At 38.4% G+C, this 19,854-nt stretch overlaps 1 protein-coding gene across 7 annotated transcripts in view; it reads right to left on the minus strand.

The window, feature by feature from the left end:
• The window catches only part of CNOT2 (CCR4-NOT transcription complex subunit 2), a 93,935-nt gene that overhangs the window by 50,561 nt on the left and 23,520 nt on the right, over positions 1–19,854 (minus strand). The window contains exon 2 of one of the 7 annotated variants that reach the window (XM_082310341.1): positions 8,386–8,458. The exons of the other annotated variants lie outside the window; for them this stretch is intronic. The gene's annotated coding sequence lies outside the window, so the exon portion shown is untranslated. The remainder of the gene's footprint in view (positions 1–8,385; positions 8,459–19,854) is intronic. 7 annotated transcript variants of the gene reach the window in all.

Raw genomic sequence — 19,854 nt, forward strand, 5'->3', positions numbered from 1 at the left:
ATTACACAGGGAGATAAAGCTTATCAACCAAGAGGAAAAAAACAAACTTCGAAGTAACTCAAATTTGGTTCATGATCTCATGATTTAGATGTTTTCACCACGTCAAATATCTTCTATTGTGGGAGAAGAATAAAAGACTAAAAATTAAAGAATAGGACACCTTTGACTTTTTATTTGCTTTCAGCTGAGACTCTTGGCCAGGAGGCCAGACTTCTGCATCTGTGCTTCAGCTAGAAGAAGGGTAACCATCGCTTCAGCCAGGACGTTTCCACATTGATTTTGAACAGGCTCCTCTTTCCAGGAATACTGCAGTTATCTTTTTTTTTTTTTTTTTTTTTTTTTTTGGCGCATAACAACTGATTCCACTAACTTTTTAAGACAGCAGCGCTGCCTACCTATTCCTTCCTGGATACAGCCAAAACTTTCATGTTTGGTTAATCTAAAACATTGTATTTTAAATAATCCCTGGTTTCCCAAGCATCTCCTGCAGTTAAGCGCTATATAGTCAGATGTAGATCATGATTAATGGAGTAACAACAGGAATTATTCTTTTTTCTTTCATTAGTCGGATGGAGTTGGTTGACATTAAATAAATCAGTACTAGAGACATTTCTACTCTAGCTTTTGCCAGGGAGAGAAAAAAAAGGGAAAAAAAAAAAGTTATGTTGCTGGGGTTTTTTTGTTTGTTTAGGGATCACAAGATAGCAGACAACTCAAAAAGGGCACAACTAAGTTTTAAAGATTTATCTAACAGTATGTTCACACATAAAGTATTTAATGTAAGCTGCTGACATTTGTTTGACACATCCTCAAGAAAGAGGTAATAACACTATTTTTACTTTATGTTGAATTTTAAGAAATACAGGGTTCCTTTTGGTTTGGGTTTCTTTTTTTTTTTTTTTTTTTCCAGAGGTATTCTAAAAATAGAAATAGCTGAGAATATTCTGGCCAAAAAATTCATTCTGCACACACAGCACATCAAACATCTTACCTTAAAATACAACTGGAAAATTCAAAACATTAAGTATGTTTAATATATTGAATCCTTGAAGAGAAAGAAATATTTACGAGCTGCCACAACTTATTGGCAGCATACTTGCTTCTCGGTGACTCTCCTTCTCCAGACTAACGGTATGTTCTGCAAAAGCAGAAACATTTCCCAAGAGCACAGACAGGTTAAAGTTAAATTCACGTATGGCTTTTTAGCATGTCCTCCTAAAAACATACTTAAGAGTCTGTGACTCTTCAGGGCAAATGCAAAAATGCAAAGTTAAAATTAAAGACTTTTATCCTTTGGTTATTTATTTATCATTTTTTTAAATGAAAGCCTTAAGACACTTTAGGAAGCATGTTTCTCAAAATATTCCAGGGCCTGTTTCTTGTAACCTTCTGACTACACAACCAGACTATGTTGTGATTACAGCTGTACTGGGTTCAGCCATAAAATAAAGTGTAACAAAACAACTTTGATGTTTTTACATCATATCTAAAGTACAAGGACACAGCAAGTCTTAAAAAAAAAAAAAAATTACTGATTTTATTTTAAAGGTAATGAAAAAATACCAGAATTACTTAAGACTTTAAAATGCTGGACTGCAATTCTTCATTGATTTTTTATTATTTAAGTGTTAATTGATGTTAGTAAGGAATTTTCAGAGTTAGATACTATTCCACACTGGAAAAGATAAATTACAGACTCTGAGATCCTACCATGCTATCACAAATACAATCACCAAGTAAAATTAAGAAAGCAGTAAATGTACCTACCATGCCTTTCCACTGTAGTAATCTTCTATACGTTTAATTTAAACCTCTTCAATCATTCTGTTCTCCATTAAGGTTGTCAAAAAATGAATTAATCTAGCTATGCACTCTCTCATTTAAGCAGGCGGACTTCAGTCAGAGTCCCATATTGTAAAACTTTGGCTCAATATGTACTGTAAACTTTGTTCAAATATCGGAAACTGAAATACCATGTCATTTTTCATTTTAAAGCAATTCCCCTTTGAAGTGGCAGACTTTACGCCACAACATTTTAAAATAGAGGTACCTCAAATTGGCAGTCTAAGCTCAGACTGCAAATGCTGCTTAGACCTGGCCCAAGTCCCAGACATGGGATGGTCCCCTCCATCTCATACCTTCCTCACAGTTTCTCAGAAAACAGTTACATGTATTTAGAGCCTCAAGACAGGACGGCAACGTTTAGCACCTCAGCAGCCTGGTAAAACAAGCAAGAGGGCATTACTTCTTGTTATTCTGTTCTCATTAAAAAGTAAGAGAGTATTTTTACTGAAAACAGGACTACTCAATCTTCAGCTAATGTATATAGTCTTGCTCACAATGAAAATTTTGTGGTTGGTCAAGTGCTTGCAAATGCAAGACCTCAACTTTCAGTTTTTCTTTTCCTACAGCTGGTTTCACAAGATTCAAAAGTTATCCTGACCAGCAGCACTACTACGCTTTCATCTAGAGTTGCAAAAGCAAAACACTCAAATCAATTTCAGTCTCAACCCATTTTACCAGTATTGCAGATGGGGAAAATACAGGGATTTAAATCATTACACCACAATCTGATGCCAAATTCTTTCAAGTCGTCACAGGGTCAGCCAAGTCCTGGAAGAAGTTCTTGCTTCTTCAGTGATACAATCCGTTCCCTGCCCTCCCCCACCCTGCACAATCTTGAAGCAGGACTCTTAAAAGTTTTGCTTTAAAAAAGACACATCGTTCCAGCATTAAATCTTGTTCAGGAAAGACAGAGAAAGACTAATTTCTTTACCACGTTTTCAAAATGTCAAATAAATTTCAGAGAAATACATTTATCTATATATAAAATATTAAAAAAAAAATTTGCACTCAAAATCCAAATGAATACTTTAAAGGCATGGATATGTCTTTCTCTGAGCATCAGGCTGGTGAGACTATGAAGGGTGAAACAGTTCATTGTGAACCTATATACTGGATAACTAGAGGCAGTTACGTGTTACATGAATTTGTAACTATTCTTAAATTAAACAAAACATCGCCCACATAGTACAGCTCTCTTTCAATGACAGGAAGTGTACAATAATTAGCTCTCAAAAACTACAAATGGCAAAAGCATTTACAAATACTGAAGTATTCTTTGTGTTTGATCTCCTTTGTTACTGTCATCATTTGGTTTCTGAATCTCTGTGGTGCCACAAGCTTTTTTCCTGCGCTGTTAAATATATGTGTTTTTTACCACTCTTGTTAACCCTTCCTCCCTTTTTAAAAGAGAAGTTATCAAAATGCTTATTGCTACAAAGAAAAACGTTCCTGGAGGCAGCGTATGTAAGCAGCCCACAGAGCAGCACTGTGCACAATTCAAAACTTCCAAAACCTAGCCACGCTCAAAAAAAAGTATGTTTTTCTAGTTCTGCCCAGAGTTTACCTTCAAAAAGCTAGTTTAAAAACAGCAATTTTTTTAATGTATACAGGTAAGAATAAAATAGGCAAAATCATATATTCCTTACAGTGACTGGATATATATGATACATTAAAAGCTTTCTGCTTATTAACCGGAAAAAACTTGAGATTGCTGGATCACCCACATCTAAGTGAAACACAGAAAAAAATCGGTCACAAACAAATGATTTTTCAGGAATCTGAACTTAAACAGTTATCAAGCAAATTCTGTTGCAGACAAACCATTTGCTTCCAAAACCGGAGATTCCTGGAAGGGAGGATCCATTAGCCCTCACTGTTTCTGAAGTACTGACCACAACTTTCTTCAGCAGCTGCAAAGAAAGGTCTACATGACTCAAAGTAAATATCTGATGAAAGCTTTGAAAGCAGAATAAGGAAAAACAGATACACTACTGATGGTTGGTAAAAAGCAACCTCAAAGTGTTCTTTGAGAACAGGAGCGTTGTTTAGGATACTCTAAAATCAGTTTATAAGTGACAGCAAGTCAATTATGGGGAGGGAAGAATACAAAAACGTAACCATGATCCACTACAGGCTGCAGTTACAAAAATTTGATGGTAAGCAAGGCTTTTGGATTTTGAAGTGACAGAGAAGCCTTCTACACATTCACTGGACAGTTCTTATAGTAAGGGGCTGCATAAGAAGATTTCATTTTTTTTAATTAAAGATTCACTACAGTATGTATCATCACGGAGCAGGATTTTCACAAGGCATAAGACTTCACAGCAGCAAAGTCTACCATCACAGTCCTGCTCTGGGCCGGCCATTTTTCAGCCAGTTGGCTCCTTGGTGCAGCTTTGCTACCTGGTTACAGCCATAGTTACATCACACACTAGAGGAAAGACATTGTAATAGCCACAGCCCCAGTTTACAGTATCTTAACAGTCAAGAAACTGTATCTGAAGATCAAGGTACTAGGAAATGAAGAAAGGCGAGCACCCTGCTGTCGAAATTCACTTTGCCAAAAGGAAGAATCCTTGTATGGTGGACAACACTATTTAGCAAGTATAACATGTAACCGATCACATGCAGTGGTGGATTGAACTAGGGTGGCCCATACAGCTGCCATCCTAAGTTTTTCCATCATGCCCCTTCCCCAGGGGCTGCTGACAAGTTGCAGAATACAAGCATCGACTGAGCTACCACCAGTTTACTCCTGGTAGGTTATACTGAAAATCACACAGGATTTGCTACATACCCTGTCCAACCGTCCCTACAGCGGGTACAACCACTGCTGGGACAGCAGGGTGGTAACCACAACCACCACCCCACCTTTCACTCCACAGGGTGTGAAATTGCCAGGCAGCACCTGCCTGTGCCGTTTTCCTTTATCTGCTCCATTGCCTTCTCGTGGGGAAAGAATGACAACAAGAACCCAATAAAGCCATGGATCCTAAAAGATCTTAACTACTGTTACCTTCATGCTTCTCAATAAAGTGTTAACACACGGTCTAAAATCTCAATTGGAAAAAGAAAATGTTGACCAATGCCAGTTAATTTGTGCTTCCGATAATAAGTGTGCTATGAGAAAATAATGCTAAAGGAAAATAATCTGTCAGTGAGCCATGAAGAACATAGAAGGAAAAGATGCATGATTTGAAGATCATCTTTTTTTTTCTTTTCTTTTTTTTTTTTTGGTTAATAAAGATGAATTTGCTAAACTTGAGATTAAATGCTTATATAGCTGGTTTGGGCACGCATAGCCCTGGTTACACAGATAACACTGAGGAACTGTAAATTTTCTTTTAAAAGAAGATAAACTTTAAAGAGAACTTAGAAGTTTCTACTTCTCAGGTTATTTTGGAATGAGTAATTCTACAAAGATTTTTTGTATATTGTGGCTCCGTGAACTTTGAAAGTATTCTGCATCCTCTGTGTATTCATTTTTCTGGGCTTCTTGTGAACTCTGTAGTCTGATTAATTCACAAAAGATTGAAATGAAACCGTTTAGGCTTTTTACTTTCTGGGCAGAAAGTGCACCCTTGGCCAGTTCCATTTTCCTCCTATTATTTATTTTCAAGTTTAACAGCTTGCTTTCTTATCACAATTCTGATAAATTTTAGAGGAAAAATTATTTCAAATCTCAACTATTTATAGTGATCCAACAAATTTCTAAGGAAGAAAAGATGGGTCTTAGCCTAATAAGGAGAAAGACAGGAGTCCCTCTGAGAACTTACTGACTTCCAACATTTCTTATCTGATCTTTTGCTCTGTATTGATGTTTCCTAATTTCTTATCATCAAGAGCAGAGCATGCATGCTGTTCTCTACAAGGATCCTCCAGTTTCCTTCCGTAAAGACTGCTGACTTTTATAATTGGTCTTATACTTTATGTTAAAGTAGAATTTTACTGTTTGTTCCCTCCCCCCCATATATGTTCACAATGACCAACATATCCTCTAAATCAGTCTCTGAAATATAACTACTTCATTCTTGTTCAAAGCAACAAATCTGTTCTCAAGGATTTAATACAAACAAAAATCCACATCTGAAAACATTCTCACGAAAGCATCCCTCTGTTTTAAGTTCTGTTCTAAAATATCTGCTTTTAAGGGAAGTAAAATATACATTAGGTATAGTCTTCTGAGAAGTTTCTGTAAAATTTCTTGGTATCAAAAGTGCTAGAGACTAGAACAGAGAGAAAACAGAGAGAGAAGAGTGCACAACCAAAGCAGGTTTCTTTTACAAGACAAATCTATTTTAATACTTCAAAAAGAACAGAGCTGAAGACTACTCTCAATAAACGAATGACTTTTCCTCTGTGAATACAGTATTTCAAAACAGGTCTGTCTGGTACTGCTTCATGAAGTATCAGATCTAGTCCAAATTTAAATAAGCAGGGCTGCACTGCCACTCCTGAATCACATGCCTAGGAGCACCCAAGCTATACCAGTCCTTATTCCCCATACCCTGGTGTCTGCATCTGTCTCCAGGATTTCTGGCTTTAAGAAGTGATCCTGTTGCCTGGCTGAGAACAAATAAATGCATAAACAAGAACAGTCACCTGCCTTCCTTACCACAGCAATTAAGTCAGGACAGCTTTTGTCTTCCTGATACCAAGGATAACTGGAACTGCAGCTTCTCACGCTCCAGGTTACCAGTCTGCATATTCCACTGCTGCATGTTACACGTTGGCTCTCAAAGCTAAGCCTTCACCTGTGTAGGGAACTGTAATTCCACACTACAGGCTGCTCAGATCTCAGCTGCTTTCAAGCACTACATGAGAGACTGAAGAGAAACACATTTTGCCACAAAAATCATTCTCAGAAACTATTAGTGAAAAGGCACGCTCTCTAATGGTAAACCACTTAGCCAGCTTTGCTCTAGGAAAGCCAAAACAGTCTGGAGACTGCCTTGGAAGCAAAAGCAACACACTGATAAATTATTCCAAGGAACAAGAAACCAGCCTGTGCCAATCATAACTTTTTCCCAATCAATTTGGGATTCTGGGACAAGAGCTAGGAGCACATAGGAGAAGTCCACATTCACATTTAAATCCTCAAACTGAAGCCTAACTGAGCATAACAAACAATGCATGACAAACGAAAGGAAAAAAAAAAATCTTCAGAATTACTTCTGGGACTTTCCACAGTGTATCATTAAATTCAAACACATATTGCCAAAATGTAAAACAGAGTAATCACAAAAGCAAGCTATTCTTGAGGTTTACTGACTCTTCTGCTCCTCTTAATGAATCTTAAGCATGTCATAACATGTTCCTGGGAACGAGTCCATGCTACTCTAACATGTTATTTGGCAAAACCCCGAAGTTAACTCGTATGTTTTTAACTTCATGTCTTCTTAACATGTTCACTTTTTTTTTTTTTTTTCAATAATTTGTAGGCTTTGATTAACCCACAGTCTGCAGTCCACTGAAATTCCTTCCTAACTCACAGGAATTTAACAAATTTTTCTTTTTAAATGGCATAATACCCCATTTAGAAATGTCACCTCCATCCTACTCTACTTTTACGCCATAAATATAAAAACTGGCTACATAACATAGCACCACAGTTTAAGACTTGCAATAAAAACAAAGCCACTGAATTTTTACTTTAGTGATGTAAAGATAACACTAAACAGTCCTGAAATTCAATCTTCCATCTTCAAAGATAATTTTATTGAATTAAATGAAATACTACCCTGAAATATCCTATATAATTATTAGCAACATATATTTCTGTATGAACAAAATCAAGTTGTTTTCAGGGATTTTTTTTAGCCTTTTCCATTTGAGCTGAAGGAACACTAGGGATTCCAAAGAACATTTATTTGCAAAGCAGACTATGTTAATATGAAAATTTTAATCAAGAATTGATTTTATTTCTTTTTTTAAGGGGATAAATAAAATGTGATTGTTATTCCCATGCCAAAATGCAGAATGCACCCACCCATTGTATGGTACTACTGCTGCAAGTTACAGTCATGGAACCTTGACTGTTTTGTTATAATTACAGAATACTGTAAAAGAAAAGAATATACTGATGTATAAAATTATTGCACTACATTTCAGTGCACTGAAAGTAGTAAAACACCGACAGTCAACAACATAAAGATGCCCATGCCCAATCCCTTTATAAATTACATTAGATAAGTTACGTTCAAATTTGGGAAAACTATCAGAAAGAACACTTTGTTTACAAATCTTAAAGAAAAATATTTGCAAAATTTTTAAAAGCACATATAAAATGAATATACTTGTTTCAGTTTCTCTCTACCACACAAATGCACATTGCATCATTCCAAAGCACTTTTAAATAAAATCTTATAAAAGTAGGGAACACATTAATATACTTCAAAGCCACCTCCTTCAACACCTCATCATTGAATCTATTGCCTGAATATTTTAAAGAGCAAAATCTTACGTTTTGATAGCTATCCCACTCCCTCAGAATAAGGTTCTCCTCAAAGAACCCTAAGTGCACTGAAAATAGCTACCTACCTACACACTGTACTTTTGCCCATTAATTTTTTGTCTCTGCTGAGGTAAGCAAATTTTGACCGATGACCACTTCCTGTAAATGAAGTAGATTAATAAAAACATTATTAGTATAAATATATTGTTATCTTCCAAACTTCTTACAATTCTTACTGTTGCATAAATGGGGAAAAATATCCATTTGAAAACATTTCGTGCACTGAAAATAATATAAAGATAAACTTAAAATAAAAAGCTTCCGAGTAGTTTTAAAGGAAAAAGCAAATGCAATAAAAAGCGATAATCATACACAAACTAAAGCAGGAATCATTGACTGTCAAAATTTAATTTTAAAAAACAAAATTAGTACTATTTTGGAGACTTAGGAAAAAGATGAATCAGTAGTAAGCTTTTTTCCCCCAGAAAAAGAAAGGAGTTCACAACCCAAACTAAAAGGCTACAGAGATCTAACGTATCTACAGATCCTTTGTCCAAACAGAAAGGCACAGATGCCTTGATCCTGTAAAGACAAGTTATTCTAAAAATAATACAGAATTAGTCTCATAAGAAAATCACATAAGAAATCACAAATGCTTCCAAAATTATTTTTAGCTGGGTGTATTTTATTCTCTGTTAAACCCAATAAAACTTGAACACAGGCCGATTCTTTCTATTGTACATCTTAAAGGGAACTTTGTCTCCTTACAAGAAATACACAAATGCTTTCGAACCACGCTTTGGATAACAGAGGAACAAGCACAAATTCATGCCCCAACAGTTTTCAGAGATGACTGGAAAAACACAACCAGAAGCGGGAAGTAGAGAATCCATGTTTCCAAATCCAAAGGAGAAGGAAGGAAACAAAAACCATTCCTGACAGAAATTTTGGTTCGCTGAAGAACTAACGGGAAGAAAACAAAACCAAAAAAACCACAACACCAAAAAACAACTGGGAAAGCAGAAGCTCTGACCTTCAGGATCTCCACAATCAGTACAATCTGGCTGTAACTGGCACAGGAAACGAAGAGCTACATCGGTGAAAAACCACATCACCCAAGCCTTGAACACAGAGCGGTATTCTAGGACCCTAAGCTAGTGAAGGAACCAGCTGTTGCATGCAATGATAAAGTTTTAATTTTTTTTTCCCAAAAAAACCCAAAAGGCACATTCACACTGTTAAGAGTGATGCCCAGAAGAGGCTCAGCACAACCAGTTGTGGGTACTGGAGCTACAGGATAAAACTCCACTAAGCGTTGTGCACTGTCCCTTCTCACAATACTTTCCTGAGGTTCCTCATCTCAGAAGAGCAGCAAAATTTCAAAGTAGATTTGCCAAATAATTTGTGTACACTCACTCTGCAAAACTTTTTTCTTCAGCTTTAAGCAATTCAAGAAAAACACTTCACTGAAAATATCACCGAAGCACTGATAAACTAGGGGACTTATTCAAAGTGGTTACCACTGAACACAGACTTAAGTGTCTGAAGAAAGCAGCCAAGTTCCCCATGCCCACAGCAGTTACCCCTGTGGTCCCTAAGCGATTCAAGTGTGGCCCTAGTGCCAGGGCTGCACCACACAACCAAACCCACAGTTTTTCAATGGTGGGATGATGGGAGGAAGCAAAGCAGGAGAGGCTGCCATCTCCGACATGGCTGTACCGCCCTGGTGCACACCCATCCTCATCACGTCCCGCAAAGAAACCAGAGGACACCAGGCAAGCTGCTGTCCTCCTCCTCCTTCCACTTCTGAAGGTTGTAAAGTCAATATACACCACCAATAAAGTCAGCAGTAAATTTCAGATTTGCCTGGTTGTGTGAAGAGACCAGGTCTCACAAGTCAAGTGCCTATGCCAGATGATCCAGAGACACCCTCCCTTCACCAGCCCTAGCAAAGAGCAGTGGCAGCGCCCGATAGGAGTAGGACTTCACACCATTGGTATGAGGTTGTGCCTGACAGCTGGTTCTTCACCTGACAAAATGGAAATGGTACCAAATACTGTGGTAAACACACAGGTTTATTTTTTGAGGAAGTGATTTTTATAAGAACTGCATTTGCTATAAAAATACAAATGACATCACTTAAGTCTTACAGTCAGACTAATCCTTTCTACCTGACAAGGGACTGGATCTTTAGAGAGCTCCAACACCGTAAGACACAAACTTTAGAGTTTCCAAGACTCCCTTCCAGGTAGGTTCTAAACTCAGAAAGCATCACCCCACACTCAGTAATGCTGCTTTCTTTACTTGCCTTAAAATGTTATGATTTCAGTTCTACCATCCGTACACTTGACAACATTAAGTATTTCTTCTAACACTGTAATCATTCAGACTGTATTAAGTTTCTTTTATTTCATTAAATTCAGACTTGCTACACGTGCAATGGCTCTTTCACCCAGTCCTATAAACCTACTGGTGGGAGCATGCACTGTACTTGACAGGCAAATATAATAAAATCACAAGAGAAATTAGAGAGAAAGGGTTATATTATTTTCCTGAATAGATATTACAAAGTTAGTCACAGCATAAGCAACTGGTTTTAGGGTATAATCACTAAGTAAGTATCATAATTCCAGCACAAAACTAGACTTTCCCTTTCCCTTGCAAGAAGGGAAAGGACTTGGGTTGCAAAGCCTCTCTAGGCAATGCCACAAAAGCAGCTGGTTTCAGCTCCTCCCTCTCATCTCTTCACAGCGTCAACTACACCAAAGCAGCTTTGTGTTCAGTTCCAGCAGAAGACAGACGTCATGACATTACAACGCAATCTTTACCAGGCCAATTCAAACAGCCCTGATGAAATTCCACAACACTCCAGCCTTGTCATCCCTGGGACAGGGATTAAGAAAGCAAGAGTAGGACCTTAGTCCAGTACCAAAATATGACTCGAGAGCACTATAGTCAAAACAAATTGAAAACAAATAGATTTTGAACAAGAAAATGCCAATCTTCATCATTTTGTTACGTATGTATATAATGTTATATTGAGAAGACAACAAGCTAATACAAATATTAGCCTATTTCATATACACACACAAATTCTATACTGATTAAAAATCACTGTAATTCCACCTCATTACAGGGCTTTTGTTCTCTGTGTTTAATGAGAAATGAGAATTCTTTGGCCCAAAGACTGTGCATCAAGCTGTATTCTTCTTTTCTAAATTAGATGTTAATTTGTTGATTAAGAGTTCTGCAGGATATGGGGAATTCTCCCTAGCAAAGAGATACCTCATATTCAAGAAAGGCTAGCAGCTGCTACCATCTCCTGGATGGTAGTCCCTGGCTCCTGCTGAGCTTTCACTTCTGCAGAAGGCAGGAGCCATTGCCTACTTGTACGGTGGGGAACAGACTGCACCAGCCTGGGTCCCCCATGGGGTCACAAGTTCTGACAGCAAACCTGCTCCAGCGTGGGCTCCTCTCTTGATGGGTCCACAGGTCCTGCCAGGAGCCTGCTCCGGTGCAAGCTATGCATGGTGTCACAGCCTCCTTCAGGCACATCCACCTGCTCCGGCATGGGGTCCTCCACAGGCTGCAGGTGGGTATCTGCTCCACCATGGACCTCCATGGGCTCCAGGGGAACAGCCTGCCTCACCACGGTCTTCACCACAGGCTGCAGGGGAATCTCTGCTCTGGTGCCTGGAGCACCTCCTCCCCATCCTTCTTCACTGACCTTGGTGTCTGCAGACTTGTTTCTCTCACATTTTCTCACTCCTCGCTCCGCCTGTAGTTGTGCCGTTTCCCTGCCCCCCGCCTCTTAAATATGTTATCCCAGAGGCGCCACCACCGCCGCCGATGGGCTCGGCCTTGGCCAGCAGTGAGTCTGTCTTGGAGCCAGCTGGCGTTGGCTCTATCTGACACGGGGAAAGCTTCTAGCAGCTTCTCACAGAAGCCACCCCTGTAGCCCCCCCCACTTCCAAAACCTTGCCACACAAACCAAATACAACTTGGTAACACCATTACTGGCTCTCAGACCCATGACAGACCTACCTTACACAACCTCCCTGAGGAACCTATGCCAGTGTCTGACCATACTTACCAAAATTCCCTCCAACCTTCAAAAAACCCCTTTGTACAAACATCATTAAGATCTTATCCCTTCCCAGAGGGCAAAGAACAGCTTTTCCTCTCCCTCTCCTTTTGCACTCATGAGGCACAGCATTGTACTCGTTCCCAGAGAAGAGCAGCTCCAGTTCTTCCGCCCTGCTCTTCTGGGCCATCTTTGCAAGACGCATGTTCCTTTTTAGTCCTTTTAATGGTGAACGTACTTCTGTAAGTACAGTACTCCATGTGAGGTCCTAACATCTTCAACCACAGCAACAGTATTTCACTATGATTTGTATACAGGCACTCCTACGCATACATCCTGGAATGGCATCTGCTTCCCTCTCTCCCTCAACAACGTACTGACGGTCCGAATGGCTTATTACACACTACAAGCACTACGTACTTCCCTGCTAATTAACCAGTACTCCTCATTATATATTTGTACTGTTTGTCACCTCTGTATTTGCCTTTTTATGCAGAATAGGTATATTTACTTCCTCTTCGTTCATCCAATAATTCAGGAAAATATCAACAAGTACTAGACTCAAGAAAATGCATATGAAACCTAAAGTTTCCCTACAGTTTCACAATGAAGTACTTACGCTACAATTTTCCAGACAACTTGTAGTAGCTTCAATCTAGGACATACCTCCTTAGCTTAGTTATGTTGACCATACCAGCACGTGCCAAAAGCTCTTCTTAAAATAACACAGTATCTACTGCTTCTCCTCTACTCAGTTCTGCTCCACCACAGGAGGATACTGGTTTGCTTTAGCACCGTTTGGTTTTGTACTAAATCTCTTTCGGATTAAGCTTCAAGAGCAATACCCGAGTCAAATTCAATCTACAGCATAGGTTTAGATTTTCCAAAACCTCAATTAAGTGACTGACCCTCCATTCTAACAAACTGAGAAAACACGTTAACAAAAAAAAAAAAAAAACAAAAAACAAAACAAAAACAAAAAAACCCAAACCAAAACAAACAAACAAAAAAAAAAGCAAAAAACAAAAAACCCAAAAAACCACAAAGACAACACTCTCGAAGAACTATCTTATTTTAAAAGAGAGTTAGGCACAGTTCACAGAAAAATAAGTAACAATCTTTTTTTTTTTTTTTTTAAATGAGAAAATAGGTATTAACAATAAATTTGACAGAACCACAGAAAATTCAAACATTTTCTCAAACATCAGCTTCTCCTTTGATTTTCAGAAATACTATGCAGCATTCATATTGACCCAGTCCCATTTTGAATTCCAGACTACACAGCTTGGACAACTGTCTCCATACAAACCCATCCTAGCAAAAAAAAAAAAAAAAAAAAAAAAAAAATTGTTAAGGGCCAGGAAAATTGGAAAATACTTCTTCAAGCATTCTGAACTTTAACATGGATTAATGGAAAGCTAAAACAAAGACGCCTCTGCGCCTCTGATGTTAAGACCTTAGGTTACACAGAGTGAGGACAACAGGAAGTATTTCACTATTGAAAAGATTTCATTATTTAATTTACAAATCCCAGTAAATATGTCAAAACAATGTTTATACTAAAACACATTAAAATACGCATGCCATTTTGCATAACATTTCCTCTCCACCAAGTTCAGATAAGATAGTCTGCTTCTACTTGTGATACATTAGTTTAATATTTGCATTTTGAATACTGGAGAAGGTTGCCTGCATTTTTTCCCCCATAGAAAAATTACTTTGAAAGATCTTTTTCTCTGTAGTGTCATACTTATTAGTCTTGACTGATGAACAATTTCATTATTTTCAGATTTGATTTGCTGTGGTTATAGTTGAAAATTAAATTTATTTCAGCATCTTTCTTCAAATCCAGAAATTCCTGTACTGCTTTGACTTTATATACTTGCAAAATCTTCAGCTGATCACTGATCCTAATCCCAACCACTTCAGGTCATTTTCAGGAACAAACTGTTGAGAGAATTATTTTTTTTTTTTTTTTTTTTTTAAACAGAGAAATAGCTCCCTCCTCCTGTCTGTACTAATGCATAAATAAAAAAAGGTTTCTCTAGGTAATAAGGCCCTTTTGCATACCCCACCAAACCAAGCAAATCTGCAGCACAAGGTCTTTGTCAATATTGGAAGAGATCAGAAACAGACAGCTGCATGAAGAATCCTGCTTTCAAAAGCGACACTTGGGCTTGCTTTATAGTCAGTCAAGAGAAGTATCAGGGGAAGAATCATTCCCTAGAGTGACCTCTATCCACTGACTATAAAGGGAGACTGAAGAGGTAGGTGAACTAGATTTCAAACTTGTTAGTAATTAAATATAAGCAAGGCAGACCTACTCACTGCGTTTAGCTGAGCATACTTTACATTTCCTCTGATCTTACTGATTGGAACAAACCCAATAATCCTAAATTTGTCAAGCCAGAACTCTAATGGCTCATGCTAAAGAGAACATCATTGTTTTATTTGTCACACAGAAATGCAACCACCATCTAAAATGAATTATTAATTAACCATGCACAATAAACTAAAACAAAGTTTACCACTTATTGTATTTATCTGCAGCTCATTTACTTATGCTCTCACATACTCTATTCCAACACTAATTTCACTCATCTGAGATGGCTCTAAATTGCCATTAGTATCTCAGGATGCAGCACTTGAAGCCTGAAGTAGAATAGACACCAATGATCTGCACTTAAAACAGTCAAAAATTATTTACAAACTGCTCAAACATGCAGAACTCTGGCAGGAGCACAAAACGACTACACAAAAGGTAGTTAACAGAAAACAAACATTAAACACAAAGGACCCATAATCTTGAATTATCTTTTACCGTAGACACTACCGATATTAACCTGAGTGGGAGACAGCTATCAAAGAAGAACCACCACTGCTTTGCAGACAAGTTCACCTACATGACCTAAGTGTCACACTTGAGAAGTACAGATGCACAGAAATATCTGAATAAGGCTTCTAAAACTTCCTACTATGCAGGCTAAATGAAGTAGGGTAAACGAAATACTTGAAGCTTGTTCTAGCATCAGTTTCCCCTTTAAACACTTCAGGAATTAAAACCAAAAAGATTACCTTTCTTTCCATATAGAAGTCCAAAATACAATAACAGTTTCCATTCAGAAAAAATCACCATCTGACTATTATGAAGAAAAATAATGCAGGAAAGTTTTAATTAATAGCTTTAACATATTAATGGGGTGATCATCCTAAAGTGTTCACATTTCTGCATACTTTTGTGTCCAGTTTACTTGACAACAAAATAAACTTCTCTACTTGGCACCTTAAAACCACATTCTTGTTCACTTGCATCACGCAGATGACCAAATAATCCTAGCAGAACAAAGATTTTTATTTCACCAAAGTTAGGGGGCAGGGGTATAACCACCCATATATCAAGATATACACACACACACAAATGTGTGTGTACATGCATATCTTAACAAAAAGGTCTCCCTGCAGACCACAGATTTCAAAAGCTTTATGAACTGGTAGCACTTAGAGTTGGTTTATAGTTTTTTAATTTGATAATATAAGACTCCTGTAACATAAGCTGCCTTTTATCTCCCTCACCCCGAAAAGCTCACAAAAGAGTAATGGAAGGGTATTCAAAGTCATAAAACCTAAGCGGATATTCAGTTTCTGGCTAACAATATTCACATTCAATAACATTTTTCAACTTACTCCTTTCAAATTTCTTCATTAGCCTGTATGATTTGACAACTCCTTTTCATCTTTCATTTTTAATTCCTCCTCATGCTGCATCTCTGACAACATAACTTTAAAATCCACATCTCTTATCTGTGCACAAACTGATGTCTTCCTCAGTATCTGGGATGGGTATATACACTGAAGACTTCATCCGTCTTCAGTGAATTTCCTATGGGAAGACTACTTACTTTTAATAAAGATGACTAAAAATGATGAAGCATTCATTTAGTTAGATTTCAGATTGTCAAAGATCTTCTAAACAGATAAAAAAGGGCAAGTAAATGTCACCACAAAAATGCATAAAATTGCAGCATTCCAAAGACACTGACTTGGTCCACATTGCACAGACGTAACACAGGCTCCCTACAAATAAACATGCAGATAAAAGGAACTTCAAATGGGTATATGGTCAAAAAGGAATTTAAAAAAAAAAAAAGTAACTATCTGGTTTGGGCAAGTATAGGAAAGTGTTTACAATGTCAATGAAATTACACAATTTCCTGTTGATACCACATGCTTTTATGGTCTCATATACTTGTTCCACTACCTGGAAATTACAGCTACCCAAACCATTTGAGCTGTTTTTCAGTGGTTCTCCTATCAATAAAGGACATTTCAAAATACTCATTGTAGGCGATCATTATTTTAATCCCAAATTTTAATTCAAGAAACATTAAATGAATATTATCCTAAAAATTGGAAGACATTACTGCTGGAAAAAGGAAACTGAAAAGTACCTTCAGGTTCCCAACAAGATGCAGAAGCAGGTCCAAACAGGAGCACAGATCGTACTTAAAAGAGCGACCGACTTTCCCACTGGTCCAAGGCAAATTTTGACCCTGCCGTGCTCTCTAAGGTGTGCAAATACCAACACACATCACTGCAGCACTAAAATTAACAGAATTGATATTTCAAGAATTTTTCTCTGAATGCGTAACAGAGCTGACAAGAGATCCATCTGCAGATGTCCACCTCCAACACACTGGTCTAAGTCTCCTGTTCAGACTCAACCATGAAGTGACTCAGACTTTTGCTAAAGTCCTCTAAACATCCAGAAAACAAACTAACGTCAAACTCAACCCCTGACATGTTTATTTATTTGACCCTGGTAAACTCCATGTGACTTCACAATATTTTCTTCAATATTGCTATACTGTAGTGATACACACCATCACTGTCACCCAAAGACAGTGACCTGTCAGCCGCTCTGCTTCACTGAAGAGCTCCAGAAAGCTGATGAGACATTTCTGCTTTGCTGGGATGAGCAACTCTAAACTGCAAGACCTGTGCATCCCATTCTAGATTAAGTAAAACTAACTCAAATGAAACTTGAAATTGGAAGGAGTCACCTAAGAGTTACCTAAGGGACAACCCTAAGGGGTGGTAGGACAGCCATCTAAACCAAGCCTTAACAGTTCTGAATCCACCAAGGCAGAAAAGCCTTCACAGATGCTGTGTCCAGAATCACCCCAGTCAGCTGCATCCAACTGACAGGAGGTAAGCAAAATTTCTGGGCACTTGGGCTTTAAGTTTAGTGCTCCATTGAGGGGGAAGAAAAGAAAAAAAAAAAAAAAAAAAAAGTTGTTTCAAGTCAACAATATAGTTTCTTGAGTCTCTTAATTAAAAGACCCCTATTTCATTATTATAAAGAGAAAGGAGACAACGTCACTATACCTTAGTGCCATAAAGAAGCCAATCAACCAGATATTTTACTGTTAGCAGATTTGCATCACTAAAAAATACAGATACTTCCTCTGTGACACTCACTTCTGTATTTCCGTTCCAGTATCCTGACATCAAGAGACACACCAATTTCTTTCCTGACTGGCGAATAGAACGGCCAGTCCTGAAGCCCTAAGGAAACGGGAGGGGAGAAGATGAATGCTTAAGTCTAAAATTACTCCGTCTTTCTCCTCCTTTTTGATATTAGAAAAACAGGCTGTAAAACCCTTTCCCTCCACAGTGCAATGAAACTTTCTGTACTATACAGTGAAAAGTCCACACTCTGACTCCAGAAAGGGAAAGGTAGTGATGAACTGCAGGACAGCAGTAGCATGACTGGTAACACTTGCAGCTAGTGTATCAAGAACAGGAGAGACAGTTTGTTGTGCTTTGCTTTTTTTTTTTTTTTTTTTTTTCTTTTTTTTCTTTTTTATTTAGAGAAAGGAAACTGTAGGCAGGGGGACAAAGCAGGTATATGAACCTGCTGGGACACCTAGAGTGATACCAACAGAGGGAATATAGATGGGTACTGGAGGTAACATTTGTGAAGCCTTCAACTCTGACAGTATTTTTCTGCAAATCTGAACAGAGAGTAAGGAAAAGCTGAAGCTGAGGTCTTCAAGCAGTGTAAAAGCCACCTTACTTGGGAAAAAACAAAAAATAAATAAAGAGGCAAAAGAAAAGATGTTCAATGGACACCACTGTCAGTGAGAAACCCTGACAAAACGAAAGATCATCTGTTTTCAGGCCAAACAGAATAGGTTTATTAAAAGGCAGATCCTCTACAACAGATAGAAGCATTTTGGCAAAACGCATTCTTGCATATCCTGGGCTTTCCTAGAACACCTATCTCTAGACTCTGACTATTAAAACTTCTCTGATTGTGTCAAGACAGCCAGACATGAAAGCAATACCAAAAATATCCTCCTAAGAGCCTGGAGCTTCTGAACTTTCTTTCCAACAGCCAAGGAAGCAGAAGTCTGCAGCAAAGCACAGTTGGTAGGAAAAACCACACCAGCAGGTAAGAACAGCCTAGCTACCACCAGCTACTGCAGAACATCCGTGAGGTTGTGGGATGCTTCCCTTCCCCCCACTGTTTCTAATACACAGGACATTGCAGTGCCTGCAGTTAAATCCTAGAAGTACAGCCGTTGCCCCCACCTGGGGGTGGTGCTCTCTCTGAAGGACAAAGATGGCAGAAGACCTGTATTATAAAGAGAAGTTATGTTACTCCCAGATGATTTGGGGAAGACAGAGATCCACTAACGTACTGCACAAATCCACAGCCTGGAGCACATGCCCAGACAGGTTAAGTTAATAGACATCCATCTCATCCGCTGTTTAAGAAAGAGGTAAACAGAAGCTTTTGCACCTAGCCACCATCTTTTGGCCCTACACCATGCAGCGTGAAGATACCATCAAGCCACTACCACAGATACCAATGACAAGTAGGGTGAGCAGATTTCAAGGCCAGAAACTCTGAGCGAAAAACTGCGCAGCTCAGTGAAAAACAAAAATAGCAAAGTGTTGTCAGCAGACAGGGGAGGGCACCAAGAATACTCCAGCTAAACACCAACTGCAAAGGAGAAGAGGTCTCTGGTTCAAGTAGCTGTGGGCATACAAGAATCTCTGTGCAAACACACGTGTGGCTCATGCCTCAAAGGTAAAACAATCCTCACATCTGTCAGAAACCTGCAAAAGTAACATTTTTTTTTTTATAGTTAAAGGAGTATTACATTCAATAAGAAGTTTGGGCAAAGATGTTAAGAAGTTAACTAAATATTTCTCAAACTGTTGGACGCAGTATCTGAGCCCTGGCTTTACAGCACAAGCAGCATTTGGCAGTGTCTGCGGAAACAGAACTGGGACAGTCCTGACAGCGACAACTCAGCTTCTGCACGCTGCGAGTTCAGCGTGAATCGACAGCACTCATCTGAGCACACCTGCGCTATTCCTGCTTTCCGGTCTGAAGTTGGTCAGTATACATCATTGCAGCTATATCAAATTTTACACTGAAAATGGATTTCATTCTGTTTCA

This window comes from Platalea leucorodia, assembly GCF_965183815.1.
Source record: "Platalea leucorodia genome assembly, chromosome: 4".
Taxonomy (NCBI): domain Eukaryota; kingdom Metazoa; phylum Chordata; class Aves; order Pelecaniformes; family Threskiornithidae; genus Platalea; species Platalea leucorodia.